Source organism: Microcebus murinus, chromosome 17 (assembly GCF_040939455.1).
Source record: "Microcebus murinus isolate Inina chromosome 17, M.murinus_Inina_mat1.0, whole genome shotgun sequence".
Lineage (NCBI taxonomy): Eukaryota > Metazoa > Chordata > Mammalia > Primates > Cheirogaleidae > Microcebus > Microcebus murinus.
The window spans coordinates 22,853,770-22,873,052 of record NC_134120.1 but is presented as its reverse complement, the minus strand read 5'-3'; positions in this window follow the sequence as shown (position 1 = coordinate 22,873,052).

Genomic DNA, 19,283 nt, shown 5'->3' with positions numbered 1-19,283 from the left:
GGCTGACGCCATGGCACTCACTCTAGCCTGGGCAACAAAGCGAGACTCTGTCTCAAAAAAAAAAACAAAAAACACACTGAGATATCACTTCATACACACTAGGATGGATATTATAAAATACACAAATAATAACAAGTGCTGGCAAGGATGTAGCAAAGTTGCAACTGTCATATACCCCTGATGAGAATGTAAATTGATGCAGTCACTTTTGAAAACACCATGGCAGTTCCTTAAAAAGTAAAACATAGAGTTACCATATGACCCAACAATTCTACTCCTAGCTATGTACTCAAGAGAATTGAAAATGTATGTCCACACAACAACTTGTACATGAATGTTCATAGTAGCATTATTCATAATAGCCAAAAAGTGAAAACAATCCAAATGACCATCAACTGAAGAATGGTTAAGCGAAATGTGGTATATCCATGCAATGGAATAACATTCACTCACAGAAAGGAATTAAGTTCTGATACGTGCTACAGTGTGAATAAATCTTAAAAATATTATGCTACCCCCATAATATGCCGAAATAAAAAAAAATATTATGTTAAGTGAAAGAAGCCAGACACAAAAGACCATATACTGTGTGATTGCATCCACATAGAAGAGAATCTATATGGTGTTGAGGCTAAGGGAAAACTTCCCCATTCCTCTCTGAGGGTTCACTGAAAATCACTGGCAAAAGGTACATTAATAGGAGAAAAGGCTTGCAAATTTATTCGATCCTAGTTTTATGTAACACGGGAGCTTTCAGAAAGAAGACCCAAAGATACAGGGGAAATTGTCCATTTTTATGGTTAGGTTTGACAAAAGTATGGGCAGCCACATAGAAATATGCTTGGACAAGAAGGGTATGATCCAATGCTAATAAACTGAGTCGGGAAACCCAGCAAGTCCTGTCTGTCTGATTCTTCTTGGCATTTCTGAGCAGCATCCTTCCTTCTGGGTGTGGGGCAGGACCCTCTCTGCAATGGGGGGTCTTATGACTTACAATCAACAAGATAGGCCACATAATTTCTTTATGGCCAGTTTTTACACAGAAAGGCAGGGGGAAAGTTAGTAATATATTTAGGATTTATGGCTGGCTTTGGGGAAAAGAGGTTCTGTTTTCTATGACCCTCCTTGGGGAAGAGGGATTCTAGTTTCTGAGACTAGCCTCAGGAAAGGACGAAGAGCCAGAGGCAGGAGGGCAGGAGAAGGTCAGAGAAAAACTTTTGCTTCTGAGGACTTCCTATTGGGGTATCATTCTCCGAGTCCCCAAAATGGAATGTCCAGAACAGGCAAATCTATAGAGACAGAAAGTTGATTAGTGGTTGCCTTGGCTAAGGGGTGGGGGTGGGGCGGTGTGAGTGGGGACACGAGTGATGACTGCTAAATGGTATAGCATTTCTTTTTAGGTGATGAAAATGTTCTAAAATTGATTGTGGTGATGGTTGTAAAACCCTGTGAATATACTAAAACCATGGAATTGTATGCTTTAAATGCCTGAGTTGTATGGGAAGGCTCAATATTGAACCAACAATTTTGAAGTTCCTGGCTCTTTGTTAATGTCCAGTTAGTGTGGGGGAAGAGAATAAAAGGGTTTGGCTTAAGTTCTAGGATTTGGAGCTGAGAAAGGCTTTTGATCGTAGTCCAAAGCAATTTTGAATTACGGCTTTAATAGAACCCACAATAATTCCGTATATTTGCACATGTTTTCACCTGCCAGTGGGCATTACACTTGGGGTTCCATCTGAGGTCTCAGTGCTGTGAGACTGAGAGGTTGAGAGTAGGTCTCATCTGGTACTCAACTTGCAGACCTGGAACTAGGAAACCAGTTGTTCCTAAGAAATGTCATCTTTTGGCCAGGCGCGGTGGCTCATGCCTGTAATCCTAGCACTCTGGGAGGCCGAGGCGGGAGGATCGCTCAAGGTCAGAAGTTCAAAACCAGCCTGAGCAAGAGCGAGACCCTGTCTCTACTAAAAATAGAAAGAAATTAATTGACCAACTAAAAATATATAGAAAAAATTAGCCGGGCATGGTGGCACATGCCCGTAGTCCCAGCTACTTGGGAGGTTGAGGCAGGAAGATCACTTGAGCCCAGTAGTTTGAGGTTGCTGTGAGCTAGGCTGACGCCACCACACTCTAGCTGGGGCAACAGAGTGAGATTCTCTCTTGAAAAAAAAAAAAGAACTTGAAAAGAAATGTCATCTCTTATTGTAGCATATGGCATTTAAGTTAAATAAGAAGATTTCTTCAGCAGCAAAGCTGATGAAATACTGGGGTGAATCACCTCTGGGAAGATGTGGGATCTTTCATGTAGGAAGATACATGGGGATTAGATACAACCCGATAGGAGACTGGGATTGTTCAACCTTGGAAAGCCCTGCAGTCAGGGGAGAGTGTGATTTAGCTGACCCACCAAGAGCAGGTATGAGCTAGTGGGTTGAACATAGTCAAATGGGTCATTTCACCCAGTTTTTAAACCAGCAACTGCTACACTACTTTATTGTGTGATATTGGGCACACCACTTGTCTCTACAAATCTGCTACAAAATTGTGACTTTCAAAGGACTGACTTTGAAAGAAATCGTGAAGCCGTCTTCTGCTTTCCTGGTCGCCCCTGTACTTCTGTGTCAACTGTACTGGTACCCAAAACACTCAATGTTACCCCAATCTGTTTCTAACTCCTGCTCCTTAGTAACTTGGCTGTCAGAGAAAGCTTCAAGAAAGAGAATGGCATAGGTTAAAACATTCTGCTAAACAAATTATGCTAAGATATGCATGACTAAGAGTTATTTAATGTGTGAGATTTTAAGAGAGGAAGTCATTCACCTTACAGAACAATTTAATGAGCCTGTACCTCATTGTGGTAGTTTTCTTGTTTGTTTTGTTTTAGGTAGGCAGACTTTCTGGATGCCTTTTAATTGACATCACTCAAGATCAGCGCATTTCAAACTTTAATGTACTCATGAATCAGACAGGGATCTTGTTAAACTTGATTCTGGTTTAGTAGGTCTGGGGTGGGGTCTGAGATTCTGCATTGCTAACAGGCTCCCGAGGGGTGCTAACAGTGCTAGTAGGGGACAGTCCTTAGATAGAGGGTCTGAGTGCCAACCAACTCACCTTCAGCAATACTAATGCACTCAAGAAAGAGTGAATTGAGTTACTCTTCCTTGGAGTCCCTTTGACACTCCATCCACTCTATATATTTAATGATTGGTTTAGGGTCTGGCGTATCTATTAGACTGAGAGCTCTTACACAGCAGCTGCTGCGTCTCATTCATCACTTTTTCTCTTGACTCCCACCTCTCCTCACTTTAGCACTGCGCTTGGCACAGGAAAGCACTTAAGGTTTGATGGTGAACCAACCTGGTCAGTCCTGAAAGAGGTCAGATGAGATAAAAAAAACCCAAAAAACCCATGAGCTCTTATATGGTATCTCTGTTCCTGCTTGACCACGTGGTGTAAACCAGTGATTTTCAACCCTGACTACAAATTATAGGAATTTTAAAAGTACTCACACCCAGGTCCACTCCAGTGTTCTGATTTAATTGAACTGTTTTGGGGGCCTAAGTATGAATGATTTTAATATCTTTCTAGGCTCTTACAACGTGACAATGAAAAGACAAATAACCTAATTAAAAAGTGGGCAAAAGATTTGAATGGACATTTCTGCAAAGAAGTTATACAAACGGCTAATAAGTACAAAAAAATTGTTCAGCCTCATTAGGAAAATGCAAATCAAAACTGAGAGATACACTTTACACCTAACAGGATGGTGTAGGGAAGCTCAAACTTTCCCTCTGAAGGTTCGAGTCAAAGTCTGTTGAAATGAACTGACAATAGACAGATCAACAGGAAAAAAAAGGCATACGAATTGATTTAATGTGCATAAACACAGGGGAATTGTGGGAGATGGATTACCCAATAACCCAGTGGGGTCCAGATGCTTATATACCCTTCTTCACAGGGGAAAGGGACCTGGAGGTTGTAGGAGTAAATGAGTCTAGGAGAGATTAAAGGACCTGGCCCAGAAATTAGTATATAAAGGATTCTCCTTGTAAACTGAATGGGACTGGAGAACAAACAGTGGTTTTGGACAAAGTTCATCTGGCCTGCAGGTGTGGTGTTCAATGCTCAGTCTCTTCCTCTGTGATATGAATTCTTTTTTTTTTTTTTTTTTATTTTTTTTTGCACGTGTCCAGCATGTTTTATGTGATATGAATTCTGATCTTCTCAGAATTATGAGAATTAATGAAATTTTAGGGAAGGGATCAAAGACAATTGTGTTCCTCTTTGGCAGGTCTGGTTTCTAGGTAGATAGAATTCAGAGAATTCAGAGAACAGCCTCATCCTGTGCTTTGGGAGAGACAGGAGAGGTGGGGGCAGGTCGGAGAGATCGTAAGACTGCTTCTTTAGTTTGGCATGTCAAAGTGCCATATTTTGGGATATCATTTTCTGTGCCCCAACAATGGCTATAATAAAAAGGAAAAGAACAATTGTTGGTGAGGATGTGGAGAAATCAGAACCCTCATATGCTGCTGATGAGGATGTAAAATGGTATAGCTGCTTTGGAAAACAGTTTGGCAGTTCCTCAAATGTTGAACTCGGAGTCACTATACGACCCGGCAATTCCATTCCTAGGTATACAGCCAAGATAACTGAAAACATATGGCCCCACGAAAACTTGTATGTGAATGTTGGTAGTAGCATTATTTATAATAGCCAAAAAGTAGAAATAACCCAATTGTCTGTCAATTGATGAATGGATAAATAAAATAGTAATATGGCATATTCATTAAATTGAATATTATTCAGCCACAAAAAGGAATGATAACATGTGTGGAAGAACCTCAAAAACATTATGTTAAGTGAAAGAAACCATACACAAAAGGCCACCTGTTGTATGATTCCATTTATATGAAATGCCCAGAATAGGGAAATCCATAGTGACAAAAAAGTAGACTGGTGGTTGCCAGGGGATGAGGAGAGGGAGGAATTGAGAGGTATGGGCTTTCTTTTGGGTGTGAGGAACATGTTCTGGAATTAGATAGTGGTGATAGTTGCACAACACTGTGACTATCTTAAAAACCACTGAATTGTATACTTTAAAGCAGTTGAGAAGATGTGTTTCACGTTCTGTGAATTTCATCTCAAAACATAAAAAGTCAAATGATTCCCAGGAGAACCTGATTTGCAGCCAGGTTTGAAAACCTCTGCTGTGGACTGGGATTAAGTGATCAAACATTTGCTGTCGAGAAGATGATGCTGTTGACCAGAAATTCTCAACTTCAAATGCCCTTTGGAATGACCTGAGGAACTTTAAAGAATGCCAATGCCTGGTGCCCCCTACCCCCAAGAGTCTAATTTAGCTGTTCTGGGGTGCAGCCTGTACCATGCTCACAATGCTTATCATAGTCACTAGGGAATTGTTAAAGTGCAACTCCCTGACCTCTGTCCCCAGAAGTTCTGATTCAGGAGGTCTTGAGTGGGGCCTGGCCATCTTAATTACTAACAAGCACCCTGGTGACTCTGCCGCAGGTGGTCTGGCCCAGGCTGTGACAAACACTGCTTGAGAGAAGGCTTCCTCAAGTATCATATGCATATAAGCCACCTGGGGACTTTGCTAAAATGCAGCTTCTCGTTCTGGATTTCTGACGAGCTCTCAGATGATGCCAGGACACTGGCCTGCAGACCACAATTTGGGCAGCAGGGCTATACAGCCACGGTTCTCAAGGTGTGGTCCCTAAAAAGGCTTGGGCATCCCCTGGGAACTTGCTAGAAATGTAAATTATGAGCCCCCATCTCAGACTTACTGAATCAAGAACTCTCTGGGTGGAGCCCGGTAATGTTTTAAAAAAATTATTATGGTATCTGTTTACGATGTACGACATGACGCTTTGACTGGTGTAGACATCGTGAAATGCTTCCCACAAACAAGCTGTTTCATACAACCAGCACCTCACGTGGTCATCTTTCCTGTGCGTGTGAAAAGACCACTTAAGATTTATTCTTAGCGACTTCCAAGTATACCACACATAGTATGAACTATAGTCACCATCCTGTGCTATAGATATCTGGAATTTGTTACTCCTGTCTAACTGAAACTTTGTACCCTTTGACCAACATCTCCCCAATGCCCCCTTCCTGCCCCCCCCCCCAAGCAGTCTGTTTGAACAAGCTCTCCAGGCAGCTCTGACGCATGCTGGAGTCGGAGAACCCTTGCAGATGGGGGTCAAGGGCTTCCACCCCCTCCCAAGGCTCCCAAGCATGGAATGGCACCCAGCAGAGCAGCCGAGGACTGCGAGCTCACAGGGTGCTGGGGGCTTGTGGGGGGCTCTCGGGGTGGGTACTGATGCTGGGCAGAGAAAGTCCTCGAGGAGAGAGGTTTGCAGTGGCGTGCTGGGTGCCGCTGGGGATTAGAGAGTTCGTCGGCCCAGGGTGGTGGCGCAGGGAAGGGGCAGCTCAGCGCTGGGCTGCGGGGCCACATGGGGCTGGGGGCCCATTTGTGGCAGGAGTGGGCTCGTGAGCCAGGACCTCCTGGGCACGCTGCATTCCCTTTAGAGCTCAGGCACCTGCCTTTTCCAGGCGGTCCCCAGGCCCCACCGCAAGCTGCACACGCACCCATTTATACTAAGGTGCTAGGAATGCAATGCGTTATTTCTTTCAGGGTCATTTGCATTTAAAAACCAGTATTCTGGAGAAAGCACAGTTTCTAAAGTGGAATTTTAAGCTTTCAGGGTTCCTGGGTAAGAAGCTGCCTGGTCTTCAAATCCTACCTCCCCAGTGACAGCCTGGGGGTGCATATGAATGCGGCTGTGCCTACAGCTTCCCCTGGTGACGGCTGGCGGGCCCCCTCCCTGGGCGCGGGGCTGAGGCGGCTGAGGAATTCCCCATCGCTTGGCTGCCTCCTGGAATCCGTCACAGCCCGGTCCTCTGTGGGAGAGCGGCAGCAATTAGCATAAGGAGAACAGACCCTCTTTGTCTACCTCCCAGACTGTGGGATCCAGGCCTCCCCCAGAGACATGCTAATTATGTGGCAGGGCCCCTGGGTGCCTGTTGGCAGCGATCCTGCTCCAGTGTCGCTGCTGCTGGATGCGGAAGGTGCAGGTGGAGCCGTGGCCGGGCTGTGCCTGGCTAGCGTGGATCACACTCTTCTCCTCCAGGAAACCTGCAGCTCCGGCTACTCTCGAGTGTCTTCCTCCGCCAGATTTCTACAGCCCTTGCTGGTCAGAACAACTCGCTTGCTCTTCACACTGAATATCTTATATCATCTCACTTGTGACTTGTTTTCCTCCCCATCTGGACCGCAGTTACTTCACAGGGAACTTGTTTTATATTTAATCAATCAGTCAACCAATCAATCAATATCTGTTAAAGAAACTGGTTGCCAGGTACTGTGCCAGGTGCAGAGATATGAAGATTAATAAGGCACCAGCCGGACTGAGGCGTGTGCAGCCCACGTGGGGGTGGAGGGTGTGTGGCAAAGGGAGCCATCAGGTACCAGCGGTGGCTGGAGGAACGCATTGGGTGCTCCGGCAGCGTGGCATGGCCAGGGGCACAGAAATGTGCCTGGGAAGGAGTGGGGGCCGGGGGGAAGACTTCCTGGAGGAGGTGACATCTGAACAGAACTAAGGCTGAGTGGGGGCGTATTGCACAGCTGTTACAAAGGAATACACCAAACCCCACGTGGGGAAGGAGTTTGGGGCTTTCCTGGGACCAGGGTGCAGAGGTGGTTGGATCGTGGAGCACCTCTGAAAGGGACAGAAGGCAAGTGGAAGGCAGGGCGTGGCTGGGTCCTAAAAGGCTCTCCCTTCCAAGCTAAAGAGTTTGGGGGTTGGCTTGAGGGGTGGGGTGACCAGCGAGAGATTTGAGCGAGAGGGTAATGTGGCCAGAGCTGTGTTTTGAGAAGAGAGCGGCTGCAGTGTGGAGAATGGACTGTGGGTGGTGGAAAGGGGAGACCAGGAAGGTGTCAGGACTGTTGGGGGTGAGACCAGGGCAGGGAGAGTGCGGGGAGGAAGAAGCCACGAGCAGGAGGGAGGGGGCACGGCACCAGCGCTGTTGTGTGTGGCGGGGCCGTGGAGGTCGAGGCAGGAAGAGTGGAAAGCAACTGCCTGCGGCATGGGAAGTTCTATTCTGGACATAGGAAATTTCAGGTGTCCATGGGAAGGACATCCACAGAGAGGAACCTGTGTCTACGGATCTGCTTGGTGGACCTGACTCAGGGGAAGCTGGACGCAGAGGTCTGGATTGAAGGAGAGCGGACGGAAGGAGAGACGCTGATGTTGGGAGTGGTATAGCCACTGGTGTCTTTGAGAAGACATTTTGGAGTCCAAGCTGAATCCACATTTAGTCAAGACTGAAATTGTCTATAGGTAGATATCCACCTCCCCAACCTTCCCTCAGCACCCCTGCTCACCCCAGTCTGCGTTAGTGGCGTCTCTTCTCTGAGCTCCCCAGCCCTCTGCAGAGCTTTAGCAAAGCATCCACGTGGTGACCTAGGGTTGTTGGTTACTAACGTGTCTTCCCCCATTAGACCGTAGGGAGCACAGGAACTATGCCTTGTGTGACCTTGGCTTCCCTGCACCTATCCCAGTGCCTGGCACGAAATAGGTGCCCAAAAGATGTGTCTTGAATCAGCTTGTGGGAGCAAGATGTTGGATGAAGGCTCCCGTTGCCAGGCATTGCCTATCTGGGGAGACCAAAGTGGGGTGAACCGTGATTGTTGGGGATTGGAGCTACAAAGCATACGGTGACTCTGGCGTGACCAAGAAAAATGGTGCAAGATCAAAGGGCTCCGAGGTTGCTGTGATCATCAACCCACGGCCAATGCCTTGGGAATAAAATGTTCAAGTGCAAGTTCAAGCATGTCCACGTCAGGTATGCAGACCCAGAATAGCTGACTTATTTGTTCCCAGAACTAGTGCTGTGAGTACCAAGGGTGTGCTAAGTCTTGTCCCCACTGGGCCACGAAGAGTCATAAAAGGGAAGCAGAAGTCACCAGTGTGGATTTTGTAAATGGGCGCTGACCCTCACGAATAATATCTCCATCCTCACTGATGCCTGGAATGTGCCTGGTCTCCATAAGTGTGAGATGCAGGGGCAGGGGCACACCTTAAGTGCTGCCATAATCTCACTGTCCTCACCTGGGGAATCAAGGTGTGATTCTAGCTCTAGCTGACTCTGATTCTGCTTTCAGATTCTTTCTTGGGATTGCGTTTTCATTGGAAGAGCCTGGAAAAATGTTAAGCAACTGAGAGGGAAGAAGGGATTCTTCGGAAGGTGGCTTCGAAAAGGGAGATTATGGCTCTGAGAAATCAATTGCCTACCTCCTTGCCCTCAGGTCACCTGCCATCCCGAGGAGGAGCCAGACTGATACAGCCTAGGTGATTACAGGTTCATGTAACGCCATGCATAGGGGCTCTAGTGGGAGGTGGCAGTTTGGACCAGACCACTTCAGACCTGCCCTGAAAGCAACCCATTGGCCAGTGAGGTGGATCCAGAACTCTCTGGTTCTACCCTGTGCTGCTACCAGCCTCTCAAGGTACTCCCAGGCCCAGGCAGACCAGAGCCGTAGGGAGGAAAGGCAGGCTCCTGGGTATCCATGCTGGCGCATCCTTCTCCCTACTCTGCAGGGAAAGTACTGAAGAAGCTCTGTCTGCCCTTGGCACCATGAAGATGTTAATCCAGGAAGGCCTGCTTTGGAGTCTCCGCTGGTAGATAGTGCAGAGATTCTGATGGAGCTTTGTTCTTCCTTTTCTTTGGTCTTGGCATTTCAAGCAGTAAAAGCAAGAGAAGAGGATGTATAGCAGCGCTCTGCAAAGGGCCTGTGTTTTGTAGGCATTTGCCTCTCTCTCTGTGCCTAGCATTGGGCTGGGCAAGCAGGTGTGGCCCCTAAAATACTTGTTGATTGACTACATTAATTATAAATTGCAAAAACAAAGTGGTTTTTTACATTTCCTAAATTATATACATTGAAACCTGCTATTTCCATCTGACCGTGTAGGAAGTGCCGATTGACTGAACTGGGCAGCTTTGTGCCCTGGGTCTGGTCCACTTGTGCAGCAGGATGTATTCCCAGACCACTTCCAGCCTCCACCTTGGAGAGCCCAGGGATCCCGAGGCAGTGTTGTTCACCACCTGGTTCAAAGCAGGCAGGGGAGCATGTTTTGTGACTTGGTCAGAGTCTGCCCTACGCAGGAGGTTCTTGCATCTTGAAGCTGAGACGACCTTTGCCAGATGCGGTGTTGCCAGATGGGCTCGGAGAGGATGAAGAAGCGATAGCATCTTCAGAGTCTGTTTACAACTTTCAGTGCAAATACTGCGCTCTGCAAAGGGGAGGCCGGGCACTTTCATGGGGAAAAGCTGTGAATTAGGAGTCGACCCGAGAGTTTCTGCCACTTAAGATCCACGGACCCTCCAACTACCTGGGTCTCAGTTTTCTCACCCATAAAATGAAACCAACAATACTTGTCCTAGTTTGTTGTGAGGATTGAAGGAGATAAAAATGTGAAAGAGCCTTAGGAGCTGCCGCACGCTGTCCGGATGGAGGGGATGATTCTTTTGATCACAAACCAGCTGGACTCTCGCCCCCAGAAATCTGCTAAATGTCTGCAGGCTGTGTGGGGTGCACGTGAGTGTGGGGTGCTCTCTGCTCAACTTCAGGGCCCCCCAAATGGCAGCACGGTCTGCCGCCTTGTGTCTTCTGTCCATGCTGCCCCATGCTGGAGCCAGTTGGGGCTTCTGCTGAGTAAGCAAACCCAGTGTTCCCGGGGCTGCGCCAGAAGGCCGCGGCTGGAGAGCCATCAGAGACTGGCCTTTATCTCTGCGACAGTTTACAGCCTTCAGAGCCACTCAGGCCTTTTATTGTTTCCCTAGTGATGACATGATTGGAATGTGGCCCATCTCTTTGGAGCACTCCCTGAGGTTGAATTAATAAAGGAGGAGGCCAGAGAATCGGCGCTGGACAATGAAAGCCACAGACTTGGGGTCGTCCAAACTCCCAGAAATTCTCTTTTGGTTGGGAGGCAGCAGAGCTGGGAAGGGTTGAAGATCTGGAATTCTCCTTCTGACCTGGCTGCTGGAGGTGGGTGGGAAGCGGTTCTATATCTCTCGCCATCACCTTGTTAAAACACTAGCGTGGAGCAGGCCAGCGCCAGAGGAGGAGGGTGGCTTTCTGGGGGCCACCTCTGCGTGGTGGCTGCGCCAAAATGCTGGCATGAGGATGGTGGAGTTTAGCCAGACAATGATCAGTTTCACACAGAGAACAATTTGAGCAAGGATACAAAGATCACAATCATGAGTTTCTTGCTCTTAAGGGACCCGCAGGAAAGGATATTGAATAGAGCCACATGGTTACGATCCGTGGTGGACGGTGATGGCTGCTATTCGGGAGGGGCCCACTCATGTGATGGGGTTCCGGGCATTGTTGGGAGAGTCCCAGAGGTCTGTGATGAGTGCCTGCGCCCGCCCAGGGCATCTGCAGAGCCGCACATGTCCGTATAGTCCCATCAGTCTGGCTGTGAGAGGAGCGAGTCCTCCTGCAGTTTGAGGCCGTCGGTTTTGAGTGAACAAGCTGCTATCTCACGGGCCATGTCCGATGCTTGCCCAGGAATGCCCGCTGGCACTGGAAGACAGTTGCCCCGGGAGCCCCGAGTCTGTCACCCCTATGATGCTTTCTGCATGTTTCTCTGATTTGGAATACTCTCTCCTCAAAGACAACGTCTCCTCCTACTTAAAAAAAAAGCAGCTCTTCCCCTTCCTGGTCACCAAACTTTCCTATGTTATTTGCATCCTCGGTGCCCTCTCTGTGCCACCTTGGAAACAGCGCCCCTCCTACTGTCCAGCTGACTCCGACACCTGTGCCCTGGAGTCCTCATTTGCTAGGGTTCAACTCGTCCCCTCAATAGCCCCTCTCCCATATGTGCTTAACCCCTGTCCTCTGAGCTAGCTTTTTCTTTTCTCTCTCTCTTTCTTTCTCTTTCTTTCTTTCTTTCTTTCTTTCTTTCTTTCTTTCTTTCTTTCTTTCTTTCTTTCTTTCTCTCTTTCTCTCTTTCTCTCTTTCTCTCTTTCTCTCTCTCTTTCTCTCTCTCTTTCTCTCTTTCTTTCTTTCTTTCTGACAGGGTCTTGCTCTGTCACCAGGGCTACAGTGCAGTGATATCACCATGGCTCACTACAGCCTCAAACACCTGGGCTCAAGCGATCCTCCTACCTCAGCCTCTCAGAGTACTAGGATTACAGGCATGAACCATCACACCAGGCTTGGGCTAGCTTTTTCCATCTGCATTTAAGGTGTGCAAGTCTCCTTCGTTAAAAATAAATAAACCTCCCTCCACGTTGCCACCTTGCCTTGGCATGCCCAACGTCTCCCTGTCATTCCTGGTTTTGAACAGTTGGGAGAGCTCCTTGGAAGTTTGGTTTGTAGTTTCTGCTTTTCTGGCACATTCTTTCTCCTGATTTCCCCTTGACGTTCTTCTGCCCCTACCCAATTACCATCTCCTAGTCTAACTGGTAACTCACCTACTCTCGCTGCAACCTGGATGGTGCCTCCTTATTTCTTCCTCCAGAGACAGACATCTGTCCAAAGGGTTGGCTTTAAGGAGGTTTCCTTCCCATCGTTTTCTCTTTCACAATGTTCCTTTAACAGCAGTGTTCTTGTAAGAACTCCTTTCTCCACACCCCTCCCCAGGCCGGAGTGCTTGGAACCTCCCCCAGATCTGGCGGATCCATCCCAAACGGCTCACTCAGGTATCCATGCTGTCCCCAGTCCCCTTCCCTGTTTCTAACCTGTCTGCAGCCCACAACACCCCTGCTCGGGCTACTCACCTCTCCAGACTTCAGTGTGTGTGTCTCATGTACACACACGCACACACTCACACTCACACCCTTCTTGCCTGGAACACACTTCCTGGGATCCAGTCCTGTGTCAGACTATGCAGCTTGGGCTCCATCCTCTCGCAGAAACTCAGTTTCCCCATCCTTAAAGCAGAGGGCTTGGACCAGATGAGCTTCACTAGGGTCCCTTTCAGCAGTGAGATCCCGTAACTTGGTGACTGCAGTGGTCCCCCCTTACCTGCGGGTTACACGTTCCCAGATCCCCAGTGGATGCCTGACACGGCAGATAGTACAGAACCCTTGTACACTCTGTTTTTTTTCCTGTACATGCATACCTATGATAAAGTTGAACTTGTAAATTAGGCACAGTAAGAGATTAATAATGACTTATAATAAAACAAACAATTATCATGATATGCCAGCATCACTACTCTTGTGCTTTGGGGGTGTTATTAAGTAAAATAAAGGTTACTTGAACACAGCACTGATACTTGATACCGAGACGGGGATCTGATAAGATCTGATCACTACTAAGACCTCTGAGCTGGCGACTTGGTGACTGATGGGCAGTAGTGTGTGCCGGACAAAGGGACGACCCCCGTCCTGGGAGGGATGGAGCAGGACAGTGTGAGGTTTCATCATGCTACTCAGAATGGCATGGCGTTTGAAACTTATGTATTATTTATTTCTGTAATTTTCCACTTAATATTTTAGGACCACGGCTGACCACGGGTAACTGAAATTACAGAAATTGAAGCCATGGATAAGCGGTGCGACTGGGGTTGGAAAGCTAACGAAGACCAAGGACTCTGCCTTATATACGTCTCTGTGTTCCCAAACAGCAGCAACACAGAAACTGCAGGACGGGGCGGGGAAGTGTAGGCGTTGTTACTGTGACAGCCTGTCCCAAGGCAGGGGCAAGCGGTCTCCCTGCTGGTGTGGGTCTGGGGTACGTGGGGCTGTCCCTGTCTTCTAGGCTGTGTGTGAGTTAGGGTTCTCCCGGGAAACAGAACCCACAGGACATGTACACAGAGAGATTTATTTTAAGGAAGTGGCTCACAGGGTTGTGGCAGCTGGCAAGTCCCAAATCTGCAGGATGGGCCAGCAGGCTGGAGACCCAGGAGAGTTGCAGTTAGAGTTTGAAGGCAGAGTCCCTCTTCCCCCAGGAAGTCAGGTTTTGTTTATTTTTTTTTTCTATTAAGGCCTTCAACTGATTGGATGACCCTCATCATGCAGGGTCATCAGCTTTACTCAAAGCGTACTGATTTGAATGTTAATCTCATCTCGGAAATATAACCTTCACAGGAACAGCTAGAATAACGTTTGGCCAAATGTCTGGGTACGGTGGCCCTGCCACGTTGACAAATAGAATTAGCCAGCAGAGGCTGGTTATCTTGCTCTTCTGGTAAAGTGATTCCCCATGGCCGGCGTGTTATCTGTTCCCGCCCCTGCAGGCTGATCCGCAGAGGTCCTCTTACCGCGTGCTCGGCCTGCCCCGCGTGCCTGGGAGGAAGGCCTAGCTCCAGGAGCGCACCGGGGGCCGTTCAGGAAGAGCCCACGTCTGGGAATCGGGCGACAGCAGCAGTCAGGAGCTGAGCAAAGCTCTCGACTTCACACGATGCCGGAGACCCTGGGGTCTGCGATCTCACGCCACAGTCGGCTGGCTCGTCTCAGGGTCTTCCTCTGCAAACCTGGGGACACTGTGTGAGATGAAACATGCGAGTGCCTGCCATCGAGAGATGCCACGTAAAGGACGCTCTCCATAGCTGTCCGTTTTCTGGTTTCTTTCTTGTCCCCTCCTCCCTTCCCTACTCATTCTCAGGGAAGACAGTTTCCCTTGACTGAGTGCCACGTTTGAGACAAGTCATCTGGTTTGCTTTGTGGGGCAGATAGTTTTCTCAGTCCTCCTTTCCACTTGGGTTTAGTCCTTTGGGGGATCCAGTGCGAAGTGTCTAACACCCGCCTTGGAAGCAGACTTTGTTTCCACATTCTCCAGTTTCACAACCTCCTTGGCTGATGTCCATCAGCCATCAGTCCCACGGCGTGGGCGAGAGTGGGTGCCTCCACGGCACAGATGGCCTCCTGGCCGGAGTGTAAACTCATTCATTTTGGGAATTATTTTTTCCTTTCTTAAAGGCCCCACAGTGGGTGACTCGGACCCAGGGTAGTTCCTGAGTAAGACATCAGTGGTCAATTGCAAGGGCTTAGCACAAGCCCACACAGATGCTATACTCTGTCTTCTCTGACCATACACTTACCTTAAGTAGAAAAAACAAACCCAAAGAAACAAAGGTGCTGTCTCATTCTGCCCAGCTGTAGTGCCAAGGGTACTGGGCTAAGCCTTACTTTCTAAATCACTTTGCAGCAGAAGGTAGAATAATTCAGGCAAATAGAAGCTCCAAAGAAAATAAGGTCTTGGTTGGTGGCCCCAGGCTTGTCTTGCATGAGCCGGTGGGGGATGGGTTTGCATATTACCTTTGGCAGGTGAGGTTGGTGGGCAGACATGTTAAACAGGAATGAGAATAGCATTCAGATTTCCATCAGCAAATATTTGCGACAATTTGATTTTGTGACAATAACCAAAGTGCAGGAAGAGAGGTCCTATGGAGAGTCAATTAATCTGGGTGAAGGTGATGCACTGCTGTGGCCAAGGGCATGCCCACAGGAAGTTCAGGCTGTCTGATGCTTCTCTGGACGTAGACCTGTCCAGTCTGTGTTCTGGGCCCAGAGACTGTCCGTAGAGGGCTGCCTGTGGCCTTGAACAAGAGCACCACCGATTTGCCTGCAACCACACTTGAATCCAGCAATTCCAAACTCAGGGTAGGGAAACAGGGCATCAGAATCCCAGGGGAGCTTGTTAAACACACACGCACATTTCCCCACCCTATGTGGTGTGTGTTGGCAGGACTTGGCAGTGGGGCCAAGAATCTGCATGTCTAGTGAGCTCACCGGGTGACCCTGCCCATAGCCAGTACGGGAACCACAGCTAACCCAGCGTGGGGTCACCAGAGGCGGATGCATCAGCTTCCAAACTGGCCCCTTTCTGTTCCCTCTCTGATTGCGGTCCGCCACTGTTTCTTGGCTGCAACACTACATTCTGTGTGTGTGTGTGTGTGTGTGTGTGTGTGTGTGTGTGTGCGTGTGCAAGCTCAAGAGTGTGTGGTTCCCAGGCCCACTCTCCCCACAGTGAACACGATTCTCCCATAGCTCCTCCCTGCCACTTTGAGAATGGCTGCTTTACTCATTTCCACGTCTCAGGCCGGCGTAGGAGAGGGAGTCCGCCTGCACCTGCACCAGGGCATTTGCACTCTGCTCCTTTGTTGCCCATCTTCCCCCAGACAAAGGCATGTGTGTGGGAGGGGCAGAGGGAGCAGAGGCGGGAAGTGCACACTGGCAGTAGGGCCTTCTCTGGCCTGGACACCTGCTTTGTGGACAAACAGGTTTTCTCTTTCTTTCTTTCTTTCTTTCTTTCTTTCTTTCTTTCTTTCTTTCTTTCTTTCTTTCTTTCTTTCTTTCTTTCTTTCTTTCTTTCTTTTTCTTTTTTTTTTTTTTTTTTGAGACATGGTGTCACTCTGTTGACCAGGCTAGAGTGCAATACTGTCGTCAAACCCCTGGGCTCAAGCGATCCTCCTGCCGCCTCAGCCTCACAAGTAGCTAGGACTACAGGTGCATGCCATCACCTCCAGTTAATTTTTTCTATTTGTTGTTGAGGCAGTCTTGCTATTGCTCAGGCTGATCTCAAACTCTTGGCCTCAAGCGATCCTCCCACCTCGGCTTCCCAGAGTGCTAGGATTAGAGATATAAGCCACCGTGCCCAGTCTGGACTAACAGTTTTGACATCAGTAAGTGGCCACGCAATGGGTTGTGTAAAATTCCTCTGTAAAGGCTGTGAGGTGTGTCACAAGTGCCGGCCATGGTAGCTTTCTCCTTTTGGTCTCTGCCTCTCCGCAGGCAATGCACAAAGGCACAGAATTGGCAAACACCGCTCACTGTCACTGATAACACCTGGGGCTGCTTGCACAGGTGGGCGAGGGCTCGTGTCAGGGTGATCGGCCCACCCTGTGCCTGGGCTGGCCCCAGGGAGATTGCCATTGGAAACCAAGGTGGGGGCCTTTCTGAGCCCCAGGGATCCCCAGAAGGGCTTCCTGACTCCCAGATCCCCTGGCATGCTTGCCTGCAGGCCAGTCACTGCCACCCCCCTGCCCTCGGCGTTCTCTGCTCCCAGCCCCAGAAGACAAGCACAGGTCTCTTGCTTTCTAAGGGATTCCTGCCCTCGTCACAGGGAGACAGAGGTGCGCGGTGGCACAAAGGGCCCTTCCAGAGCATGCAGAGCTTGCAGGGGCTGCTTCCTGCGTGGCCGCTGGCTCTGGACTTCCTTCTGAGATCGAACCGGGAAGTCCTGTGCGCAGAGCTCATCAACAGCCCCTGCCCAGCCCCTGGCTCCTTGTGGAAAAAACAGTCACAGCTCACATCATACTTGTCTTCCCAAATCTTCTTTCTCGCCCGTCTAGCCTACCACATTGCTGGTTGTTTCCTCTTTCAGATCAGTAGTGTGCACGTGGGGCCTGCCCTGCATTCAGGCCTGGCCAGTCCCCAGACTGGCCTCTCAGGTTAACCCCCTGCCTTGGTCACCTGTCCTCCACCCTGTCTCCAATCTTACCCCTCGTCCTGGCCCCATCCTTTGGCTCCTGCTGGTCTGAGTGGGGAAGCGGACAAGGACAGAGTCTGGCTGGGGAGGGGGTAGAGGTGCCTTCTTCCCTGCCTTCCTGAGACACCTGGACTTCGGCCTTCACCCAATAGCTCTCTTTGCTGTGTCCTCCAAACACTCTGACTGGGACAGCTGGCTCGGGTCCCTGGTGTACTCTGTTACTCTCACCCCTTATGCACCATGGCCCGACTTTGCACATTGACAGGAAACCAAAGCCCGTGGGGGCACATTCTATCATCCCAAGTAGATTGAAGAGGGTGGGACACATGCTCCCCAGCACTCCATGGGGCCCTGCTTGCCCGCAGAAGCCCAGCTGTTCTGGCCAACCGGCTGCTGCTCCTGAGACATTTCCTGGCTTCCCCATGCTCCTGGGAGCCACTGGAGGCAGTTTCCAGCATGAAAGCCGCTGCGAAGAAGAGCTAGTTGTCCTGTGGGAAGATTCTCGGGCATGTAAAGAAAGTATTGCTATGATCCAAGCAGTCTATTTACTCACTCATCTGTCCTTTCATTCACCTGCTCCTAGGAGGCCTACTAAGTGCCAAGCTGGGTAATCCACAGCCCACCGCTTTGCTGGGGAGATGAGACAGGAAATGATGAGACAAGGCTTATCAGGGTGTGATGACAAGCCCCAGACGCTTGATTTGAGTCATGTATCCAGGAGGTCAGAGCACGGTGGGGCTGTTGGAGAGGGAGGTGCACTGAGGGTAGGGGTGGTTTCCCAGCCCTGGAAGGAAGGGCACAAGTTAGATGTGTAGACGAGAAACAGACAGAATCAACACACAAAAACGCGGTGCTTTGCAGCGAGCAGAGGGTGTTCTGGGGCAGTGGAGGGAGCTGGAAAAAAATAAGTGTCGGGTCTATGCGGCTGCCCTGGACGCCGAGGGCCATGGACCCAGGCGGGCCATTCCAGGCCTGCTCTGGGAGTCGCTCTGGTAACCAAGAATGCGCTGGGAGCCGGGCAGCTGCCCTTGCCTCTTCCCATGCCCTACCAGCAGGCCCGGCCAGGGCCGAGGCCTCCTCCAAACCACTCTTGTCTTGTTCCTGGCCCAGAGGTAGCAAGAGAAGCTGGAAAGGCAAAGCGGGTTGATTTCCAAGGCTTTCTGAGTCAGCCAGGTGGAAGGCAGCCAGGGAGGCAGCAGCTGGTGACAGCCTGCCTGACCGCCTGAGATAGCAGGCAGCTACTCATGGGAACAATTGGGCTGAAGCAGGGGCTGTGGGTCAGGAACACGGGCCAGTGGAATTCTGAACAAGGTCAAAGTCCGATTTGGTACAGTGCTTTATTACCAATTTAAATCTCATCTTTCCTTCCAGAGTGGCTGCCACAGGGGGAATTTGCATTTGAGGACTCCAAGTGGTGGATGCCCCGGCAGGGCTGCACGTTGCCTGCGGTCCAGCCGTGTCTGCCCTTGCAACTGGCAGCGACATGTTGAATGTGCTCTGATTTTGCCTATGTCTGGCTGCCTGTTTGCTTGGGGGGAACAAACAAACAAAAGACAAAAAACAACTCTTCTTACTGCCTCCACCCTGGGGGAGGGTCCAAAGTGTGCAGGGTGGGAGGTGGCGGGGTCTAGATGGTGGTGATCATAGGTTTTTTCTAACTGTGGCTGGAAGGAAGTGCTAAGGGATTGGCAGTGAAATGGGCAGCAGGGCACTTTAAGGGGCTAAACTGGGATCTGGGGGACAGGGCGGGTGGTGATGCCAGACGGGCCCATAGAAGGAGGCAGGGATTGGGGGTGCAATGGGGGCTAGAGAGTGG